The sequence below is a fragment of the Petaurus breviceps genome, unplaced genomic scaffold, assembly GCF_028583685.1.
Source record: "Petaurus breviceps papuanus isolate PSGF00001 unplaced genomic scaffold, PetGlider_PUasm1.0 90775, whole genome shotgun sequence".
In the NCBI taxonomy this organism is placed as follows: domain Eukaryota; kingdom Metazoa; phylum Chordata; class Mammalia; order Diprotodontia; family Petauridae; genus Petaurus; species Petaurus breviceps.
The window spans coordinates 14,354,458-14,378,773 of NW_027187342.1; the positions used below are offsets into that span (position 1 = coordinate 14,354,458).

Here is a 24,316-nt window from a genome sequence, read left to right on the forward strand (position 1 = left end):
AAGTTCTCTTGTTTGGCCCTTGGGCCAGGTCTGAATTCACGTACACTTTACCACGGGTAGTCAGGACTCTGCTCTTCCTGCTAAGTTTCTTTTCTTCAGCAACATATAACCCCCTTTTTCTAGTTCGCTAACCTCAGTGGTAGCTCTCACCATGTTAAACAACGGTCTGATTTGGCATGGAAAAAAGCAGTCAATTGTTTCCTTTAAATCTTAATGTTTTAGGCCCGGGGAACATTGCAAGTAACTCTCTATTTAATGAGAAGACTTCTGGTGAAACGTAGGTAAGATCTTAAAGACTTTAATTGCTCCCTGGGGAAAGCTGTCAGGGTTAAATAACCACATTCCAGTTGTGTACTGAAAGCAGAGTGCAAAAACAAAGCCAAAAGTGAACAGCGGACTCTGAACCAGAAGAAGTCACAAAATCTGGTGGACAAAACTTTGGAGAATTTGGAGAACATTTTTCTCTAGAAGGGAGAGCTGTCCATTTCCTACTCTGCTTGGCATGTCAAATGAGAGCAATGCCCCCCAAACCCTCAAATCAATGACCTGTTTTCTGGATCCCACTGGCAGTGTCCAGATTGTAGCTCTTTCTCTCCCACTTCTTCTTTTCTGTCTATTCTCCTTCCCAAATCCCCAAATTCTCTTCTTCTCCCTTCCTTCCATTGGACTCTGCTCTTGTTAAATAAGGGGAAAACCTTTCCTGTTATTTTCCCTTATCCACTCTTCATTCTAGTCAACTGGGCCCCCCTATTCTTCCCCAGTTACATGATCCTATAGCTCCTGACTCATGCCTTGTTCTTATCCAGGATCTAGTCCAATCATCTTATTTTCCTGATGAAGAAAATGGAGCCCAGAGAGGTTTAGAGACTTGTCTGAAGTTGGGCAGTACAATGGGGTAGAGATAAAATTTGAATTATTATCCTCTGATTCCAGAGCCACCCATCCTCCTTTTTTCCTCTTAGAATTTCTAGCTTCCTTCAAAGTTTAGCTCAAGTACTATCTCCTACAGGAATCTTTCCCTGACCCCCTTAATAATGCCTTGCATAAGAAATTACTTTGTATTTACCTAGTATGTATTTTAAATTTGCTTCTATGTGTATATGCTGTTTCCCTCCAGTAAAATTTAAACTCTCCAGGGAAGGAAGGAAGGAAGGAAGGAAGGAAGGAAGGAAGGAAGGAAGGAAGGAAGGAAGGAAGGAAGGAAGGAGGGGAACAAGCATTTATTAAGCACCTACTATATACAAAGGACCATATAAATCTCTCATTTGATCCTCACAACAAACCTGGGAGACACCTTATACCCATTTTACTGGTGAGGAAACTGAGGCAGACAGCGGTTTAGTGATTTGCCCAGTGTCACACAGCTAGTAAGTTCTCCAGGCAGTATTTGAACCCATGTCTTCCTGACTTCAGGCCCAGAGGTTTCCCACTGGGCCACCAGGTGCCAAGAGAGCCTTTCAATTTTTGAACCTGTATCCCCAGAGCCTAGCCCAGTGACTGGTGGGGCTTAATAAATGCTTGTTGAATGAATGAAAAGGATAACACACTTATTATGAGTTCTTCCTATTGTGTAGTAAGGAGGAGTCATCAGCTTGCCAAGAACACCAAGTATTTAATTTGCCTCAAGGCTATAATCACAGATTTAGAGGGGAGAAGGATTTGAAAGACCATTTAGTCCACTTTACACATAAGAAAACTGAGAATCCAGGGAGTAGAATGGCTTGCCCAAGGTCACTAAGGTAGTAAGGATCATAGGCAGAATTTGAACCCAGGTCCTTTAACTCCAAATTCAGCATCATAATAAAAGTGAACTCCAGTTACACAATTTTGAAAGTAACTCAAATTATATTTCTCACCAAAGCAAAAAAAAAGAAATCTAAAAAGCTTCGAAATCATGACAAATATTACCAGTTAAATGTGAAACTGATTGGGGGCATGTCAATGTTATTAAATACATAAAAGAAACTTCAAGTGAACACAGAACAGCCATTGTCACAAGTTCAAGAACATCCCTAAAAAAGTACTTTAGAACTGGTCCCACTTAGAACCCTCCCTCTAATACACACACCATGCTGTCTCTAGGATGAAGAGGTGTCTCAGGAGAAAGGCCACTCATTTTCTGTAAGTCAAGGCCTGCCTATTTGTCCTCCCTCCTCCTCAGGAGTTATCTTCAGTCAGGCTTGCTGCCACTTCTGATTCAGGGCCCGCAGGAGCTTCTCAAGATTGACATCTGCCTCCACCCAATAGGGCCATCTGTCTGTGACCCAACATAACTGGGTTTGAGAGGGCATGCCCTGAGAATGAAGTGAGAAAAATGGAGACAATGACAGACCACAGTTGAGCCTAAGACAATTCTGTTTTCTCTTGATGTGACTTAGGCCTGAATTGGGAAGTATTTGGCTGACGGAGAGGGCAGATAAACGTTAGGGATTTGATGTAATCCCAGACCTCAAACTTGTAACTTAACTTGACCTTTCCATCAGGTTTTTTTTTTTATGCAATACTGCTGGACATTTAGTAACGAGAAAGGAAATGGAGGGAGGATATCAGTTCAACCATATGTCAACTCTGGGATATAAAATGACAGGAAAGGAAGAACGGAGACATGCATCCAGTCGGGGACTGAAAGAACAACAAAACATTCTCTAAACCTAAAGCACGTGTGTGCCTCTTAGAGCTGATGTAGGTGATCACATTCCACTGTAGGACAGAAAGGGGGTAAGTGTGTGCATATGGAAATGGGGAAATGGCTCTGGCTGAGGAAGTGATTTGACTGATTAGAGGTCTAGGCAGAGTCACTACAGTATAACCATGAAGATCAAAATTCAATTTGCAATAATCACAACGGTCCCTCGGATTATTTCCGCCCCCAAAGGACACAAAATACTCTCAATTCTACTGACTTTATCCTCAGGACCATTACTGACTTCAAAATACTTTCAAATCCATTTTCATAACAATACTTTAGACTAGGCAGGGCACCCTGTAATATCCTGCCTCTTTCCTCACCACCCCCCCCCCCATAGACAAAATTCCTGGGGCACCTGAGAAATGACTTTCTTGACCATGTCCCTCACTTCCTGTGGCTCCCTATTGTCTCTAGGATAATTAGGCCATTTTTTGCTTCTGTTCTTACTTGGTCTTTAGTTGCTGACTGGGTTTTGCCCCACAAATGTAGACCTGGGAAAGAACTTTGCTTAAAAAGGCCAGGATCTCCCACCGTATCCAGAGCCCCCTCCAGGCCTCCTGACCTGTGTTTTGACACTGGACTCTGATGACTCTGGAGGAAAGAGTGAGGCCGATGACTTTGCACACCCCTGCCTCACTTAAATCGAACTCACTTGCAAGTCAAGACATCACCCTCCTTACGTCTTTGGTCCTCTTTGAGAAAGAAAGACAAACAACAACAAACACCAATTGCCTCTAGGATAAGATATAAATTACTTGGCTGGACATATAAGACCTTTCCCAACATGACTCTTATCTACCTTCCCAATCTTATTTCGTTCTATTTCCCGTCACAAACTCTATGTTGCCATCAAATGGGACTGCTTAACACTTGACCTTATGCCTCTTTGCATTGGCACCTATAGTTTCTATGCCTGGAAGACATTTCCCCTCATTTCTACTTTTTAATATCATTTTCTTCCTTCAAGGCTCAACTCAAGGACCACTTGCCCCAAGAAGGTCTCCCCAATTTTGCTAGTTGTTAGTGCTGTCTTCCTCCTCCTTGTGTCATATGTTGACTTGTCTATGTACTTCCATCTCTTCAATGGAATGTAAGTTTCTTGAGGGCAGGCATTATTTCTGTTTTTGTCTTCCTAGTACCATATTGCAGTAGCAATGTGTTTATTAAACTGGTGAAATTAATTGCCTAAGGTCACTCAGCAAGCAGAAGGACCAAGATCAGAACTCTCTTGCTTCCAGCGCCATGCTTTTGCTACTGGGCCACATTAAGTCTAGCATAACACATAACATGCTGTACTCCCTAGGAGGGGAAGTAATGAGGCTAGAGAGATAGCTGGGGGTCAGGTTATAAAGAGCTTTAAAATCTAAGCAAAGGATTTTATATCTGAGGCTAGAATTAATAGAGAGAAACTGGAGTTGACTGGATAGGGGGTTGGCATGGTCAAATATACACTTATTGATAATCACTTTGGAAACTCTGGAAGACAGACTGGAGTAGGGAGAGGTTTGAGACAGGGAGAACAATTAGAAAGCTGTTACAGTCATCCAGGTGAGAGGTCACACACTTAGGTGATAGCTGTGGGAAAAGAGAGGAGTTGCGTCTGAGAACTGTTGTGGAGACAGAAATGGTAAGATTTGGCAGCTGATTAAATATATGAGGTAAGGAAGAATGAGGAGTTGAGGATTATTCCAGAGCAGTTAGGTGGTGCCATAGTGCATAGAGCACGAGCCTAGAGTCAGGAAGACTAATTTTCCTGAGTTCAAGTCTGGCCTCACACACTAACTGTGTGTGACCCTGGGCAAGTCACTTAATCCTGTTTGCCTCAGTTTCCTATAAAATGAGCCAGCAAAGGAAATGGCAAACCACTCCAGTTTCTTTGCCAAGAAAACCCTAAATTAGGGCGGCTAGGTGGCACAGTGAATAAACTACAGGCTTTGGAGTCAGGAGAACCTGAGTTCAAATTTGGCCTCAGACACTTAACACTTACTAGCCACGTGACCTTGGGCAAGTCACTTAACCCCAAATGCCCTGCCCTCCCCCCTCCAAAAAAACCAAAAAACCAAACCCTAAATGGAGTCACAAAGAGTCAGTCAGACATGACTGAACATTATGAACCTGTGAGATTGGAAGGATGGTGATGCCTTTGTTTACAACATTCAGTTCCACAATACATTGAGTTTCTAATTTCCCCCCTCCTTCTCCTCCCCTCTCCCCCTGCCATGGCAGCATGCAATCAAATACAGGATCTACAAAAACCTTCACATTAAACATTAGTCAGGTTGTAAAGAAGGATTAAAACCAGTGGAGTGAACAATGAGAAGGAAGGAACAAAGCAAAACACAAAAGAGAGAGAGAGCAAGCAGTTTGCTTCAGTCTGCATTCAGACTCAGCAGCTCTTTCTCTGGATGTGCGTGGCCCTTTCCATCATGAGTCTTCTGGAGTTGTCTTATAACCTTGCACTGCTGAGAGGAGCCCCGTCTATCAAAGTCAGTCATCACAGACACAATGTGTCTGTAATTGTGTACTAAGTTCTCCTGGTTCTGCTCCCCTCACTCAGCATAGGTTTATATAAGTCTCTCCAAGTTATTATGAAGTCTGTCTGCCCCTCATTTCTTATAACGCAGTAGTATTCCATTACATTCACATGCCATAACTTGTTTAGCCATTCCCTAATTAATGGGCATCCCCTTGATTTCCAGTTCTTTGCCACCACAGAAAGAGCTGCTATAAATATTTTTGTACATATGTGTCCTTTCTCCACTTCTATAATTGCTTTGGTATTTAGCCCTAGAAGTGGTATTGCTGGGCCAAAGGGTATGTACTTTTTTAAATAACCCCTTGGGCATAGTTCCAGATTGCTCTCTAGAATGGTTGGATCAGTTCACAACTCTACCAACAATGCATTCATGTTCCAATTTTTCTACATCCTCTCCAGCATTTATCATTTTCCTGTTTTGTCATCTTAGCCAATCTGACCAGTGAGATGTGGTATCTCAGAGTTATTTTGATTTGCATTCCTCTAATCAATAGTGATTTGGACCATTTTTTCATATGTTTATAGATATCTTTAATTTCTTCCTCTGAAAACTGCCTGTTCATTTCCTTTGACCATTTATCAATTGGGAAATGACTTGTATTCTTTTAAATTTGACTCAGTTCTCTGTATATTTTAGAAATGAGACCTTTATCAGAGATACTGATTGTAAAGATTCTTTCCCAGTTTTCTACTTCCCTCCTAATCTTGGTTACATTGACTTTATTTGTACAAAACCTTTTTAATTTAATGTAATCAAAATTATCCATTTTGCATTTTGTAATGCTCTCTAACTCTGGTTTGGTCATAAAATTTTCCTTTTCCATAAATCTGACAGGTAAACTATTCCTTACTCTCCCAGATTGCTTACAGTATCAGCCTTTATATCTAGATCATGCAGATGCTGATGCCTTTGATAGAGATAGGAAAGTTTGGGAGAGGGGACTATTTGGGGTTAAAGAGTTCAGTTTTGGACATGTTGAGTTTGAGATGTCCTTGGGACATCTAGTGTGAAATGTCCAATGTGCAGTTAGTGATACAGCACTGAAGCCCGGGAGAGAGACTGAAGCTAAGTATCTAAATCTGTGACTCAAGAAGGCAGTGATGATAATTATATCCAGTGATGATAATTATATTGATGAGGTAAGCAAGAGGGAATGTATATAGAGAGAAGATAAGGGGACCTAGGACAGACTGAGGACATCCTCCCCTCATCTCCACATCCTAGTTAGGAGTTAAGATGTTGGAGATGAACTAGCAAAGGAGACAGGATCAGAAGGAGATCCAGGACAAGGGACTGCCATGAAATGAATACTATAGAAAGGGTTTTTAGACCAGAAAGAAGTTCTAATAGACCTCAGTGGTCAGAAAAGGTTTCATGGAGGAGATACACCTTGATGGGTTAGTAGGATACAGTTGAGGTAAAGAGAGTATTCCAGGTCAGGGAAAAGCATGAGCAAAAAACATTGAAATGTGTTCAATGGGCAGTGAACAAGTTGATCTTATTGGCTATTGTGACAATACAGTATTGTATCAGCAATGCCATATTCATAATGCCTATGGAAATTACAGATATGCTGATATAATTATCCATTGCAAAATATATCATGCTTGCCATATGGGGGAATAAGCTAGAAAATTTATTAAAATACCAAAAGACTGAGTCCCAAAACCAGAAAGTGAAAGCCATCAGAGTAGTTAGGAAATTGGCACAGGTAGATAAAGTAGAAAGCACCCACATTCTCAAGCCTTTAAAACAGAACAGGCTACCTCAGGCAAAGGTCCTCCTCTCCCCACTCACAGCAACCACCCAAGGTCCAGGAAGCATGCTCCCAGAAGCTCCGGCCCCTGGCAGTCCTCAGCAGGAGTCCTTAGCAGAAATTCTGGCTGACTCAAAAAGGGCTTCGCGCTGCCGCCGCCGCTGCCTCTGCTGCTGCCGTTGCCGCCAATGCTAGCCACCACAGGAACTCCAGCTTGGCTTCCACTTCCTCTTGCTCCGCCCCTTCCTGCTACGTCAGCAAGTCCAATGGGGCATGGAAGATCTTTAAATCCCATAACCCTTACAAGTATATGTAGATATGCACATACATACACACTTACCCACTATTCATTTTCTTTGTTCTTTTCACCATAGTTACCACCACCTTCATTCTATTCATCCAAAATTGACAGAGGAAACCCAAGGACATTTTGATGTGTCACAGTATACCTTCTGGCTATCTGGAAAGCCGTCACCTTATGTGTATGTATCACAGAGCCATAACTGTAAATGTTATCCTTGGGGCAAGAGGCACAAAAAGAACTCTCAGTTCAGTCAGGGGCAAGGCGAGTAGCAGATACATTAGGATACTATAAGACAGCTACTGAGGAGATTGCCAATGCTAAAAGCAGGGGAGCAGAATAGGACCTGGCTGGAGAAGAATTCATCTGAGTCATGACCCCTGGAGGAGTTATCACCTTATAGCTTCCTGTTTTAAGTAATTATTCTTGGAAACTAAATTCTAATCTTATTTGTTTCTGTGCAGTCAAAGAAACTAAGAGTGCTATCTGTGCTCCTCTAAATTTCAGAGCCCTAGGGCAAAGCTCTGTTTGCATCACTGTAGTTGCTACTCTGGTGAACAGAAACCTTTCTTCCATTGTGATACCAGATTCTTTCCCTACCAGTTAACTGCTTCGGAAGCAGGACCCCACTCTGCAGCCCTCTTGTAGCAGCAAGCCCCCCAAGCATCCTCAGGGTTGCTGCTCACACAGGTTCTTGGATCTGCTTTGATAAACTCAAAATGGGTTAACAAGCTTACTTTAATCAGTCATAGATGTATCATTTACCTAGTTCAGGGGAAAGAGGTCAGCACCCCGAACTTCAAAGCATACAGACAGAATTATCAAGACAGAGAAACAGATCAAATAGACAGATTTCCAAACTGTCCAACCATTACATCCATACCCATTTCAACATCTGAGTTTTTCAAAGCTGGGGGGCTCTGGACAACGGCTTTCCAGAATCCATATCAATCACAGAACACTTCTCAAAGTGAGCCCCAAAACAAAGCCTCAAATCAGGGTTTATATATCCTTCTCCTGGCTCAGAGAATGTAACAACCTTCTTGACCCACTGGCCAATCAAAAAGTATCTACTGAAAAACAAGCCTCCCACCCCAGGCTCCAGGTGCACTTTAGCCTAGGGGCAGGGAAGATCTTCAAAATTTACATTCCCATTACACCTCTGGGGCTCATTCCCTGACAAACTGATATTATGGATTGAAGGTGGGCTTCCCCTTGTGCTGAGAGCTCTGCAGCCACATTCTTGTTTATTTTCACCCCAAAAAGCTGTAATTAGTACTCAGTCTTGGTTTTCCCTGTAGACACAAAGACATGAGTAAGTGTTAATTTGAACATTTGCAACTAATAAATGGCCTCCCATTGGTCCACATGCAATGTGGCAGGTTTGAGAGACACTGGGTCCCTTGCAGTAGGTTCTAGGACAGAGGTTAAGAGTTTATAGTGAACTCTGGCTCTGCTTTGGAAAAGGTTGAGATATACTAAGGTCAGGTAGAGGCAGTTCTGGCCACTAGTAAAGAGCAGGATGAAAAGAAATAGTACGAGTTGGAAAAGCCAAAGCCAAAGGCAAAGCTCTCATTTCAGAGGAGCTTCAGGCACATCTGGATGAGTTTTCCATTTCTACAGAAGTAAAAACTCACTAACTCTGAAAGAAAAGAATTTAAAAAATAATAATAACAAAACAGGCAATGTGGTCTCTCTCCATAAGAAATCCTTTCATACAGCATTAGCTTTCCAGCCTGGTGTCCTGACTAAGGCAAAATTTGCCAACCTATATTCCTACACTTTTACCTGAAGCTCACTCTAGTTTGATTTTTTTTTAAGCTTGAGAGAATAAATGGCAGAAGAGGGACAAAGGAAAAAAATAGCAAGTGGAAATCAGATTTGTGAATGTATCACAATTTGATTGCAAAGCAAGCTTTCACAGGCAGTTTATAGTCCCTTCTCTCTACCCCACCCCCCATTGTAGTTATCTTTTCTCACTACATTTTTCAGCTCCCTATAGACAATTTAAAAATTGGACAGGGGGAAGGGGAAGACATCCTCAGTTTTCTCTCCTTTAAAAAAAAAAGAGTTTCCAATCGCATTATCTGTTGCTTAGTGCATCCTTACTTGACCTAGGTTTATTCATTTTGGTCTTATTTTACAATCCTTGGGAACAATAAAGATGAAAAAAGGAAAGGGTAAAACCTTTGTCCTCTCTGACTTTGTCCTTTTGTCTCCATGTTCTCTCTCTCTCCCTTCCTCCTTCTCTCCTTCTGTGCCTTCCTCCCCCGCTAGAATCACTGAATACCCACTCAGCACCCAATCCATCTGTGTGGTGTTCAGCACCCTGGGCAAACCACACTCCAATATCACACACAGCAGTCACGCCCTGGATTCCATTTGGAGCCTTGTTTCAGCACCCTTGGGCAGTGTGTGCACACAGAGCACCTGGGGTTCTTTCAACTCCTTGGATGATCTTTTATTTTAGCAACCCTGGGCAAGACCACAAACAGAGTACAGGCTCCAGAGCCAGACCTGACCTCTTTTTCTTTAGTTATTTGGAAAGGGGCATCTGTGGGATAGTGAAGTTTCCAGGCCAATAGTTTAAAGACTTGTTTTTCACTCTTTCTTTCTTTCTTCCTTCCTTTCTTTCTTTCTTTCTTTCTTTCTTTCTTTCTTTCTTTCTTTCTTTCTTTCTTTCTTTCTTTCTTTCTTTCTTTCTTTCTTTCTTCCTTCCTTCCTTCCTTCCTTCCTTCCTTCCTTCCTTCCTTCCTTCCTACTATAAACATCCTTATTTTTTCCTAATGGTATCTGAACCTGGTGAAATGTTTTTCAGGAGATAGTTCCATTTTTTTTTTTTTAAGGGGAAGGATAATGGTGATATCTCTAACTCTTGTGGGTGGAGTTATGGGTTAAAGAAGGTTTTTTACCTTGCTAGTGTCTGGTAAGTTGTTCTATGACACAAAATAATGCTGGAAATTCAGTTAAGAAAACCAAGGCCAGAAAGAGGATCATGATTTGTCTCCTGCAATGACTCAGTGTCCAGGCTCTAAATAGCACAAAGGCCTCTGGGTCACTAGTCCCACTTCTCTAGCAGCTGGATACCACTGATAGGATGACTCACCTCTACATGAGACTTCTGCCAAGCCCTTGAGCATCAGAAGCCCTTGAATGTGGGATGGTTTTGGCCAATGGGAAGATGTGTGTGTGTGTGTGTGTGTGTGTGTGTGTGTGTGTGTCTGGGGTGGGGATGCTTGCTGCCCTTTTGAATGCTGGGTAGGATAAGGGGAAGAAGGTTTCCATAAAACAGTATTGTCTGGGTGGAAAGACAGTGCTTCAGTTATGAGAAAGACTGATTGCTCAAAGCTGAAAAGGGGTCAACACAAAGAAAAGGGGTGTTGAATGCTGGTGGAAGTGCTTGTGTTTACTCCGGTTATTTCACAGGCCTTAGAGACTTGTGGTTAATATGGGCATATTAAGTGTGAGGTTATGCTTTGGACTTGTGGTAGGTTTCTCAAACAACTTAAGCATTGCTATTGCTCCTTCCAAAACTTGGATTTTACTGGCTAAGACCTTCCTCTCACCTCATTCCTACTGGCAGCTGAATAGAGGAAGATATTTGCTTGCCCTCACCACCCCCTCCTGAATAAACTTGATGGCGTGCTCTGATTTGGGGGATTTAACTACATGGATAGTTGGGTGAGTAGACCAAAGTGGCCAGAGCTGGAGATGAGAATTTTGAAGGAGGCAAAGTTTGCCATTGATGATCCTCACTTCTGATTTCTGTGCCCTTTCCTCCTTCCTCCTTCCAGTGTCTAGTGTCCTTTTGTATTCTCCACCAATCAAACCCTGCTTTCAGAAGAGGATTTGAGAGACAATGTGGTAAGAGCGCTTGCACTCTTTGCATGCTTTGTTGTTTTTTGTCCTTCATTCTTGAAGAGGACCATGACATCAGGAAGGTGATGCCATGACTTGCATATGAATTGGATTTGAGTGAGGGAGGTTGTACATAGTCACCAGCCTCACTTTCTCCTCTGGAGTCATCTAGGTCCAGTGGCCAGATATAGATCAGGAAGACTGGAGATGGTCCCCTTGAATGCTTTAAACCCAGTTAAGAGACTTGGGTTCAAGTTCTGACTTGGGTACTTTCTAGCTCTATGACTACGAACAACTCACAGTCATCTTTGATGTTCAATTTTATCATTGGTAAGATGGGGGAATCATAATATTTGTGCTAGCTACCTCCCAATATTGTTTAAGGAAAATACTTAAAGTACTAAAAAAATGCCAATTGTTATACTTTAATGGTGTGGTACATAGGGAGCTGGGTTTAGTATCAAGAAGACACAGATTTAAATCCTGCCTCTGAAAGATTCCAGCAATGTGATTCTGCAGAAAATCACTTAACCTTCAGGTGCCTCTGTCATTCCCTACAAATTTCAGTTTTGTAAAAGGGAGAGAGTTCCCTTACTGGGAGTTTCTTACACTAGATGAAGTGAAAGATCCTTTAAGTATTTATGTGCGAATTTATTCTTCTACCTCTTCTGGGGTTATTGTATTTGAAGTATTATCTCCCATTATGAAGTAAAAAGATTTTATCCTTTGGAAAAACAATCATCAATGAGTAAATAGGGGAGATGTTTTTTAGCTGGGGGTTGCAAGGAGGGTCAGAGTAAAGACAAGGCATTTGTGTATCTTAGGCAAGGTTTTTAAAATCGTGCTGCTGTGCATTAAAAAAAATGCATCTCCTTTGTATTGCTAGCCGCTGGAGGGTTAGAACCTTCACTGTAGCATGTGACTTGGCTTATCATAAAATAAATAGCTTGTGCATCATGGAGAAAAGAATTTTTTGGCATTAAAATATGTTTTTTTCATAGAAAGCATTATCAAAAAGTGTCTCTAGTTGTGTGAGTATGAGGTGCTTACCTACCTTGCTTAGCCCTAGTCCAACTTAGGTTGAATTCCTTTCCTCAGTCCCCTTGAAATTATCCTCATAGGTGGCCAGCCTACTCCATAGGTGGCCAGTCCTGTAAATAGCTTTAGAATATATTTAACTTGCTTTATTCAACCACTCTGGGATCCTAAACCCATTCTTTAGTTCCTGGCAAACTTTTCACTATTTTCAGGGCAAACATCTTTCTCCCTGGCACTGTTTCATTATTGTGACCTTTTTAATGACTGGTCAGTGCCTGAGGTTCATTTATCCCCTGGGGGTAGCTAAACTTTATACCAATACCCACCTCTGACTACTGTAAAGTTGTGAATTGAAAAGTATCTTCCATTTTTGCAAACTACTGGGTGGCCTCCCAAAGTCTCCTCTACTTTGGATGACTTTGCTTAATAATAAAATTGATCTGCTTTTGTACAGGGCTAGGTACTGGATATTTGAGGACCTTGATCTGAACCAAAGTGATGTCAAGTGAAGGACAAATTCCATATGGAGTTATTTCTCTCTGGGGATTGACTCTTGCTTAAGACACTTGAGGGAAAGTAGACAATGGACATTTGAAAACACATATACACATAACAACAATTGGGGGTGTGGTAGTGTTGATTGTGGGGAGAGCTGTTTATAGGACATTTTAAAAGATGCTCAAGAGAGGTGGGAATTCCTTGTTTAGACTGCCCTCAATCTGCCAGGGATCTCCATAGCTGGAAAATGTTAACAAACGGCATGAGGTGGAACGAGGGAATGTAAGACTCTGGGGGATCTGGAAATTTACTGTTGCTGTTCCAGAAAGATGTGGATTTGCGGTGTGTGTGTGTATGCATGTGTGTATGTATGTGTGTGTGTGTATGTATGTGTGGGTGTGTTGTGTGTGTGTGTGTGTGTGTGTGGGTGGGTGGGTGGGTGTGGGTGTGGGTGGGTCTTCTTTAATTTCCAGACAGTCTCTCTCCCACATTTCAGTCGGCATATAAATACCCATCAGCACCCCAGTCTCAGGGACTGTCCCAGACAGCTGTACTGTCCCCTGTGTATTGTATACGTAATGTAATACCATTAACCATAATGCTGTCACATGGTAGGAAAAGCACTACAGAACTACTGTACCAGGAGGAAGGAGAGAAGTGGCCAGCCTGGCCAGCTCTCTTTTATATAATCACCAACCCAAACCTGCATTTCTCTGAAAGCAAGAAAAATAACCCAGCCACCTTTTGATTACACTTTTACATAAATTAATGTAATTTTCTTTTATAACAGTATTTGCTGTGGGGTTCAATTTGGTCCGGCAGGCACTGGGTACTGGAAACCACGTTAGCAACATTCCTATTGGGAGAGCATACTCATAGAGGAGGGGGAGGGAAAAAAAAAAACCCTAACAAAACTCCACACCTCACATCTATAACATCCTTGCATGCTGCTGCTGCTGCCGCTGCTGCCGCTGCTGCTGCTGCTGCTGGGATTGGTTTAAGATGGCACCTCAGTGCCCTACCACATTCTGTCTCCTTGGTACCGAAGCAGCGCTCTGTTTCTTGTCACTGAGTGGATGATGATTATCTGTACCAGGGTCTCAAGGGTGCTCAAGCTTTGCTGGCAATTGGAGCTGAGCTGCTTCAGCTGAAGGATTTTAAAAGCTGTACAAGGCCAAGGCACCATTACCGGTCACTTGCTGCGTGATGCTTGTTGGAGAGGGGGTGGAGGGTGGCAAAAAGGGGCATTGGGGAGAAGGGGGAGAGGAGATGGAGGGCATATGATAGCTGTTTCCCCTCCCTTGTGCTCTCTCTCCCGTTCCCAACTCTCCTCTCCTCCCCTCCCCACCTTCCTGTGCCTTTTTAGCCACTGTACCCTTGCCGAGGAATGACAAGGTTATGTCAGTGTGGTCTGAGAATCTATTGATCACTACCATCAAAGATCTGTGCAGGAGTTTAGGGATTTGGTGCTTTGCATAACACCCCACTCATCTCTGTTAACTCCTCCAATCCCAGGCTTGTGTCACCTCCAAGGCTAGCTGTTTGCAAAACTTGGTAATTTCTGTGACAGCTGCTTTCCGAACTCTAGTCATAAGGCTGTCAAAACCATTGTAATTACGATTGTAACAGAGCTCAGGTGCGTGACCCTGCCAGTTAAGTAGGTGAGGGAAATGGGTAACATGCAAGGAGGGGGAAAAGGGCACATAACCCCCACCCCCAGAACACAAACACCTGGACAGGTTTGTACTGTCCCCTGGAGGGACAAGGAACGAAAGGACTAAATGCGTAGAAAGATCTTGTTGACCTTCACCCCCCTAACCTTGGGTTATTTCTTTCAGCCATTGGAAAATGGAAAGGCACCCTTGCACCATGTACTTGGATTCTGACAGGTATAACAAGTATCTTTGTATACATACATCCACAACAGTCTTCCCCAAGAACTCTTGAGCAACTGATACATCTCTAAAACCAAATGACTGATTGAGTTTTTCCCTTGGTATAGTTTAAAGACACGCACATATAGGATATTAGGATCACCATGGTCACTCTGGGCCTTGATAGTATAAGGACAGAGGAATCCTTAGAATATAGCTTGTTGCCTTCAAATTCCAAACAAAACAAGCAATTCCAATTTAATTCTCTACCTTTCACTGTGAAGGTACAAAGGATGCATTGGTGAGGTTTCTGTTTTGGAGCTAGACAACCAGTTTAGAAAGGAGCCTGAAGTCCATGGTCTACACAGCTGCCAAAGTGATATTCCTAAATCACCAGCCTGACAATGCCACTCCCCTGGCCCAGATGTTCCAGGGGCTCCCCTGTGCATCTAGGATAAAACACAAGCCTTCAGTTTGGCATGTAAAGCTCTTTACAATTTGACTCCAGCCTCCCTTTCCAGACTTATTTGCTAGTACTCCCCTTCATACACTCTATAGACCAGCCAAATTGGCATATATGCTTTTCCTCACAGTAGACTCCAGCTCCTGTTTCCGTGCTTTTTTGTAAGGGCTGACCCCCATGCCTGGAATGAATGCATTCCTTCCTTAGTTTTCTTCATAGTTCAGTTTAAGACTGAGCTCTTACATGAGGCTTTTCTTGATCCCTCCGGCTGCTATTGTCTCCTCTACACCTCTGAAGCAACCTTGAATCTTCTTTGCAACTGTTTTGTACTCCCTTAAATATGTGTGTTTCTTCCCCACAATAGAACATAACTCCTGTTTGGTTTCTGTTTTTGTGTCTCTGCTGCAGTTCTTTACATGAGATAGATGCTTAATAAAAATGCCTATTCATTGAATGATTGAAGATGATCACGGAGAGTTGAAACTTTTTCAAAGCTTGGTTGCTTTTTTTTTTTTTTTTGGTGTGGTCAAAAAGTTATCCAACTGGGAGCCAATAGCAAGCGATAGATTACTTACCGTAGATCTCCTGGAAAGGAGCCAAGAGGATCGCTGAATTGGAACAGAGGATACAATCTATGAGGTAGTAGAAATTTGAGTGCTGCCTTGATGTTGAGGTCCAAGTCAATGGAAGAAGGACAGTAGTCTCTAGCAGAGAAGGGAAGAGGAAGAGAGCCGTATTCCAGGCAGGGGAGAATGGTGTAAAGGAAGGAAGCAGGCACACTCATTCATCCATCCATCCATCTATTCATTCATTCACTTATTTATCCAGTCATAGGATCACTGACTTAGACCTGGAAGGGATCTCAGAGACCATTTAGTCCAATCCTTTTATTAAATCTGTTATTATTAAGTGCCTATAGTATGTGCAAAACACTATGTTAGGCACTAGGGAAGGGATGCAAAGATAATTAAGACAGGTAGATGCCAGTTCCATGTTGCACAGAAGGATATTTGGAGGACTCTTCTGGAATCCAGTGAAATTTTGCAAAGGGTGAAACAAGTTTTTGAGGATAGAATGACAAGCTTAGTTTGTGGTTCTCTACAATACTCTCTATCCTCTCCTTCGTGTACTGTTGGATAGCTGAAACATTTGTGCATGGAAGGAGGCACAGGTTGCCATGTATTTCCATTCATAGGACTGAATGCAAATAAAGTTTGGCCAGCACCAAGCTGAAATGATTGCCCAGAAGTAGAGTGAGTTATCTGCTAAGTTTGGCAGCAGGAGAGGGCCGCCAATAGCTGAGCTGTGCCCTCCTCTCTGGGTGTCACTACAGCTAATGTACATCACTTAGTGGCCCTCAAGGGGACAGGGAATCAATCACCTGGCTGGAGAGGAGGGGAGAGGTGGGGGCTTCAAGGGAGAGAGCCAAGAGTATAAAAAGAGAGGTTGGGAAAGAGGAGGGGAGGGGAGGAAAGAAAAAGGAAAGGGAGGGGAAGGGAGGGGAGGGGAGAAGAGGAGAGGAGGAGAGAGGGGAGGAAGATCTCCCATGCAGATGACTGCCAACCCCTCTCGGAATCCTAACTCTTCATTCCCTGCTGTCCTAAAAGCCTCATTTGCTGAGGCTGACGAGACCCCTCTGCTGAGCCACACATGTTTCCTGTATTAGAGCGTCAACTTTCAACACTTTGGGGGCTTAAAGTTTGGATTCCAGGCACTTATGTTTACAGTGTGACTCCAGCTCCCTCTCCTAACAGCTTTGAGGGACATTCGTGTTAGTGTTAAGGAGAGCGGCTGCCTCAGGAGAGAGGGGAAAGCGGTATCTGGGCGTATATTTGTAATGGGTAGTACTTGGCTCTCTTACTGTCTGACCCATGGCCCTCAAATCCCAGAACTCTTATTTGAAACTGAACCAGCAGAGGGTCAGTGCTGGCTTACTTCCCAATCCTGACTGTATTCGCAGCCTACAGCAAAGGTGCAGAAAAGGCAGTGGGGTTTTTTACATTTTTTTTTTTTCCCAATTTTTATCCTGTTTTCAGAGTTCTGGGGAAGAAATTTTGGGCGATTCTCCTGGACTTGCTTTGTCCAAACACGAGGGTCTCTTTTCCCCAGTATCTTTCCATTACATAATGACTTTATTCATACCATCACGTCTTTCTAGACAACAGATTAGGGAATGAAGGGGCCAAGGAGACAGCTAAGTCATTATCAGCCAAGCTGAAATCGGGTGAGAGAGAGAAGGAGAAGCAAGATGAAGTCGACATTTCCAATGAAGGGGATTTCTTTTCCAAGTAATGGAGATAAGAAAAGAAATACATAGCCTTCTGTGTGAGGATTCAGGGCAGTGCAATATTACACACATGTGTAAGCACATGCCTGTTTGTACCCCATGAGCAATAAGTGTATATGTGTGTAATACAGCCTAGAATAGGAGGAAGGAAGAACTTGAAAGCAACTTCAAGCTTTTCTACAAACAAACAAATAAAAACCTGAAAACAAACGCCCAAACCTCAGAGATGCTCCCCAGCCTGAGAGTTTCACTTCTGTCAAACACTTTCATTTCCCCTTTACCTTCTTGTTGCTTTTCAGAACACCTTAGGAGTGAGGGGCTATTTCTCCTTGGCTGCCTCCCTCCTTTGCCAGTTCTGCTGCTGGTTTATGATCTCGCCGTTTTAATGAGAGCACAATCAATAACCATGGAGAGGTGCTGAAGACATTACAAAGGAACTAACCTTTAACAAGTCAAATCCAGATGAGGTGCAAACTGGACGGACAAGAGGATTAAAGTATTTATGGCAAAATATTCGAAACATGGGTAGAATTAGTTCTCATGGTGTTAAATATTTTACTTTTGGCAAGTCAGTATTTAAAGATCTTTCATCCTTGTTTTGCTTAAAGTATTACAATAAGCCCTGGATTTTTCACAGTTATACTTGTATATTTTCACAGCTGTTTTAATCAGAAAAATTAATGTGCTTTTGATAGCTTGGAAATCTATCATTGGCAAACGCATTACAAAAATGTGTTACACGGCAGAGTGGAAATCCTCAACATTATATATTTTGCCTATTTGAAATTCACAGAATTTCCCCTAAATATTTTCTTTTGCAGTTCTTGAGTAAATTAATCTAACAACTCTGGGCCATCTTTTTGGATAATCTCTTTTGTTCCAGATGCAGAGATTGCTATTGTTAACATTCTTTTGGATCCAGACTTGGACTGTCTGTTACTGGGGGAAACACAATTGTGATTTTTTTGTTTGTATTAGATTTATTTGCCCAAGTAAAATATACAACACAAACTGAGGGGTTGGGACAGACACTTTTCTGAATGGTCTTAAGACAACTGTCTCAGGTCGAGTGTTCTCTCTATTTCCACAGACAGCATGTAAAATAATAACTTTTCTTAACCCACGTGTTCATCCACACTCTCTCACACACACACACTCACACACACACACACAAGAACTAAGGTGTTTGGGGGTATGGGTTGAGGGGGGGGGGCAGATGGAATCAGTGAGTACCCACTGATGCAGGGCAGAGAAAACTCCTACCAGCAAATGTCGAGTTATGCCTCCCATCACAGCAACCAAAATCTCTCACAATGAGGGTAGACCACGGAGGAGCAGAAACAAAAGAGATTAACGAAAGTCTTGGCTTGCCACTGTTTGCCTTGCAAAGACAGAGGCTGATTTAAAAGGGGGGTGTGGGGGGGAATCTGTGGATTAATGTGAACTTTAATACTGAAGCGGTGTGTGTTTATTGCTGGTGACCACAAGACATAAATCTTGCCAGCACAATGTACAATGGAAGGCAGCCCCCAGGTTTTTTTTTTTTCAGTCTCAATTTGTGTGTAAGTGTGTGTTAAGTGCCGTTGAAAAATAGTGACCTTTAATAAAGGATTGTATCCTGAGACTCTTTTCCCAGACACACAGTGACCTTTCAAACCAGACTGGGGTGAGGGGGTGTGGAGCCTGGACTTTGAACCGGCCAGTTCCTGCTGGGTTCCTCTGTTAGCCTGGCTACTACTTATTGTGACACAAGGGAGCGTTCTGTATGCAAAGCAGGCTGGCCTGCCAGCCTGAACCTTTGCAAATCAATTTGTCTGTGAAGGCGAGTCCACTGGAGTGAAAGATGGTCTAGCAGGACACACTGTGCCCCTCTCTTTGTGACATCATCGCTTGTGGCACTCTTGTCAGGCACATCAACCCAAAAGGGACTGTTGGAAAGGGAGGGGTGGGGGTTGTGACTGGGGAGGGGGGATGGGAGAGGTTAATCCTTCCTGACCAACTGTGGCCAGAGAGACAGACAAGGGGCGTTCTTCTTTAGGAGACAAAGCAGGGTGTTCTTGAGGGGGTGAGCTAAGGGGAGGAGGAGGTGCTCCCTCCCTTCAATATACCCATTCATACTCCTGGCAGGGCTATGGTGACTTGCTTAACCCCCACTCCCAACTGTCCCATGGATCTGTCAGGTATCTGACTCCCAGGGACCAAAGGAGAGTTAGGTCCCAGGGCAAGGGTTATAGGATGTAGGGGAGAAGGGAGGGAAACAGACTGGTTGGGTGTACCTGGAGAACAGAATAGAGACACTGGTGAGCCAGGGTCTTGGATGGCCCCTTTCCATTTTAGAGACCCTCAGCTGCAATTCTCTCTTACAGTAAACCTTTTCATAAGGGTTAATATTAGTATTGATTTCCCTAGGTCTCTTCAACACCTAGGCCTCTACATTAATCAGTATCTTAAAATGCCAGGAAAGACAGAGAAATTCAATTACTTTGTTCCCTAAATTCAAACTTCTCTGTGCAGCCCTCTTAAAGATATGGAAATCCTGCATTTTTCATAAAACAGTGGTTAGATCAATTTCTATGTAAGCAATTAATCATTTTTATACTCCACAAAAGATGGGGAGCAAAGTTCGGCCTACCAGAGCAACACTGACTGATTAGTCTCTCTGTGCGCAGCCTTGTGGGGAAGACCCAAAACTCTTGACTAGCATACAAAGATGGCCCATGATGGCATAACCTCTGAGCCTCTAGAAGAGGGGTCTCCTGGCAGTGGTGGGGGATCTGATGGCCACCCTGAAGGTTCTCAGCAAACGTGGAGGGTCTGGAAAAATGTAAGGAACATTCTGAGAGCATAAGTTCCATCAATGAATAGCTCAGTCCTGAAAAGATCTGGGAACGTTTGATTGGGGGCCATGGGGGAGGGGGAAAGCAGAATAGAAACAATATTTTCAAACACATGTCTCACTTTATAGACGAATATCAAAGGCTGATTTAGATGTGTTTGTGTCTATGTATAAATATATACACACATGCCTTTATCCACATATTATCTTGGGGGGACTAGTGATCATGTTTTCCATCATAACCCTCAAATGCAGAAAACCAAAACTTTATTTGTGTATAATGTCCTTTCTAGGTAGGATTATAGAATGATTTTTAGTGTTAACTATAAGTTTACAGAAGGAAGAAATTAAGGGGAGAGGAGAAAGTAGGTGTTTAAAGTAGAAGTAATTGAAAGATACATTTGATCTCTCAATTTTTAAGAATAAAAGCAAAAGGGTTAGTATGGACCAAAATGCCAGAGGAGAATTTCTGGAAACATACACATTTTGTTTTGAATTAAATTTTTTTTAAAAAAAGATCTGCTGTCTAAAATGATGGCAGGTAACTGTAGTGTCATATTCTGATATATAGGATTTTGATGTCCCTTCTGTTTTCAGTGAATGACAGACAGGGTTGGCAATATTTGAATCACAGAATAGAAAGCCAGGACATCTAAAACTTTCATTTTATAAGTGAGGTTATTGAGACTCAGTAAGGTTAAGTGACTTGTCCCACATCCTATGCCTAGTAAGGCATCAGCTAGAACTTGAACCCAGACCTTCTAATTCTTGGTCTAGGGTTCCTTCAACTCTACTATGCTAGAGGTTATAATGTAGACAGAGGAAGGGAATATAGTTTGGTTCTAGTGCTCTTGGAGTCTTCTACAACAATGAAAAGGAAATAGAAGGAAGAAAAGTCAAAGTCAAGAATACCGTAAAAGCATCATACCTGGGAATGATGTTAGGGTCCTGGACACAAAGGTGGTAACTGAGAAAAATCCTTTTAACTAAGAACTTGTCTTTGACTATACTTGTGATTATATCTGAGTAGGGAACTCTTAGGGAAGAAACTCCTACCAAGACCATTCAGCAACCATCTTGCAATTTAGTGTTTTAGAGAATTTCGATATAGAATATATAGAATAGAGGAGTTCAATGTCATCAGGAAAGTATGTGGGAAAGGTGAGGATCCAAACACAGGTTTTCCTGATTCCCAGGTTGGCCCTTTATCACATTTACTGGCTCTCAAATAGAACTGAGAGGTATGAAATTAAAAAAGCAAATATCTACAAGATGGGCTAGCAAACTTCAAAAGAATCCGAGAATCTTCACTAACTTGAAGATAGTGGTAATAATTAAGCCTACAGGTGATTGGTGAGATCTCCCAGAGAGAGGAAAGAAGATGGTTAAAAAGGGCATATAAAATAAATTACACTTTGTTGTATTTATAATTAAATGTACTTAGTTATAATTTAGGTCAAATCCTATCTCCTAAAAGATAAAAAGCTACATTCAGCAAAAGCCTGATAAGACATGATTAGCCTATAAGGTAGCTGTTGGTTCTGGTCCCCCACATCGGTGTTAGAAGATGTCCCATTGTATTTGAAGATACGATCCAGACTCAGAACCTGAAAAATGAGAATAGAATGAGGAATTTCTTCTTGGAATAACACAAATGAGAACCATTGATATTAAGCGTCACTGTATTCTTACATAATTATTTAATTGTGAAGTGTATTCCTATCTCTTATTTATCGTTATGTGGCATGGCTGGCCAACAGGTTATCTAATGGTGTCTTAATTTTCCAGATTGGGAAAAAACAATTAAGTGATGTGGACAAAGTCACACTTTAGAAGTTGCAGCTAGAGAACTGACCTTGTGCATTTGCCTCTCTTGTGTCACTTCCTGGCTACGTGTTCTCCCAGTTGAATTTGTGCTATTGACAGGTTATGAATAGAGTGGATTACATTATCTCAGAATGTTTCTCTTACCAAGAGAGAAAGTTGATTATTATTATCAAGGAACTCTGAAAGAAACAGAGAAAAGATAGGGAATCCATAAAGAGTTGAAGAAAGGAAAGAGGTCATTAGCTAGTCAGGCCCATCATACTAGTGGTAGAGGAATGAAAGCCTTTTTGAAAATGATCCAGAAGGCAGGAGCAGGCCATGATGGAAAGAGGCAGGATATTTGCTAGTAAAAGAAAGGTCCAAGGTTATTTTTCTTTGCTTTCTTGCATCAGAAGGGACAACATTGTCCTTTTTTGCCTCTGCCCTGGCTGTGCCCAACAGAGAGGAAATGACTGTAGACAAGGTGAAAGATAAAGTAAGCTATGACATCTGCTGAATCTGTCCATTTAGGTGCAAGGAGGTGTGATTACTAAAGAAGGGAAGGTGTGTGAAGGAGACATTTGAAAAAGATCAATGGCTCCTATGAATAAAACAGTAATTTTTCTTAATGTGTAGTCTTTCCTATAGGAAGAGAATGCTACTTACTGGTTCATTATTTAATTCGTTAAAAAGTATTTGGTATGTATCTGCTATGTGCCAATGGAGACAAAGACAAAAAACAAAAGATAACAAAAACAACACATAGTCCTAGCTCTCAAGAAGCTTTTATCCTAGTTTATAACTGGCTACACACATTAAGATTTTATGCAATCACGGGTTCCATGGAAGCTTGAGTCCCTAGAATGGATCTCAGAGGTCATCTAGTCCAACTGTATTTCTGACGAGTGGATATTGAGCCTTCATTTGAAGACTTCCGATGAAGGGGAGATCCACAACTTTCTGGGAAAGCCCATTTAATTTTTGGTTATCTTGAAGTATTAGGAATTTTGTCTTACATTAAACTTAAATAACTCTGTAACTTCTTCCCAGTTCTTCTCATTCTGCTATGTAAGGCCACGCTGAAAAAATCCAGTCTCTCTTATACCCATCAAATACTTAAATAGACTGCAAGAGAATTAGAGAATGGGCTCACTGAGTTCATTCACTGGTGATATTGATGATGGGGAAATATAACATGGTATTGACAAGGCCCATAACAGGAAAGGAAAGAGAAAGAACAAGGTCTTAGAAGTGGAAGAATGCATTAGAACTTTTAAAAAGACATGTTATTAACTATGAGTCTAGGATATGAGGGAGGGGACAGAATTACAGAGAGCATTCGGTTGAAGATCAATGGAGAGAGAAATAGAAGCAATATTGTGGCAGATGTATATTACAGAGCACTTGTTCAGAAGGAGAAAGTGAATGATGAGTTACAGAAATAGGTCACAAAAGTTGTGCAGAAGCATTCTTTGATGGTGATGCAGGATTTCAGCTATACAAACATAGGGTCATAGTATTTAGAACTCAAAAGGGTCTTAGGGATAATCAAATCCAGCCCTGTCAAAATGGACAAAACTGAGATCCTAAAAGGTTACAATGAAATGCCCTAGGTCACCTAACTGGTAAATATCATAACCTTGGATTGCATTCCATGTTTTATGACTCCTGATCTAACCTTAAAAATTTTTTTTTCTAGGGGCGGCCAGGTAGCACAGCGAGTAAGAGCACTGGCTCCAGTGTTGAGAAGACCTGGAGATCGAATCCTGGGCTCAGACACTTAGCACCCACCCAGAAAAACCTGGCCGTGTAACCTTGAGCAAGTTACTTAACCCCAATTGCTTTAAAAAAAAAATTTTTTTTTTCTATTGTGGTACACAGAGTTCTCTTTCTGATTAAAGTAGAGCAGTTAATAAATTATTGCCTTGATGATCATTTCATTCTTCCACAGAAAATAACAATATTTTACATTGATACAGTCAATTAGACTTGGCTCAGTAATTGTTTACATTCACATTAATTTAAGTGTATGATGTATCATAACAACTTTTCAGCCACTCCCTCAAATTTCCCATCAGGACTGTTTATCATTAGCTTTTTCTCTTAGATCATAGATTCTTAATCCCCCATCTCCTTTTTTTTTTTTTTTTGTGACATAGACCCATTTGGCAGTATGGTGAAGTCCACTGACCCCCTTTCAGAATAAAGTTTTTAACTTATTGAAGGAAACATCAAATTTTAGGTAGAGGTTAATGAAAATAAAGGTGTAATTCCCCTCCCTTTCCCTGCCCAGTTTATGGGGGCTTTGAAATCTATCCACGAACTCCAGGTGAAGAACCTTTGTCTTAGATGATCTTAACGTGTACTCAATTT

The 24,316-nt window shown here is 41.9% G+C and overlaps 1 long non-coding RNA gene across 3 annotated transcripts in view; it reads left to right on the forward strand.

Moving 5' to 3' along the window:
- The window catches only part of LOC138146898 (uncharacterized), a 94,460-nt gene extending 70,606 nt beyond the window's left edge, over positions 1 to 23,854 (forward strand). For 2 of the 3 annotated variants that reach the window (XR_011164638.1, XR_011164637.1), the window contains 2 exons: positions 11,078 to 11,147; positions 23,643 to 23,854. This is a non-coding gene — a long non-coding RNA (uncharacterized lncRNA). Of the gene's footprint in view, positions 1 to 222; positions 282 to 11,077; positions 11,148 to 23,642 lie in introns of all 3 variants that reach the window. The other variant, XR_011164639.1, reaches the window with a different exon arrangement.
- The last annotated feature ends 462 nt before the right edge of the window (positions 23,855 to 24,316 follow it).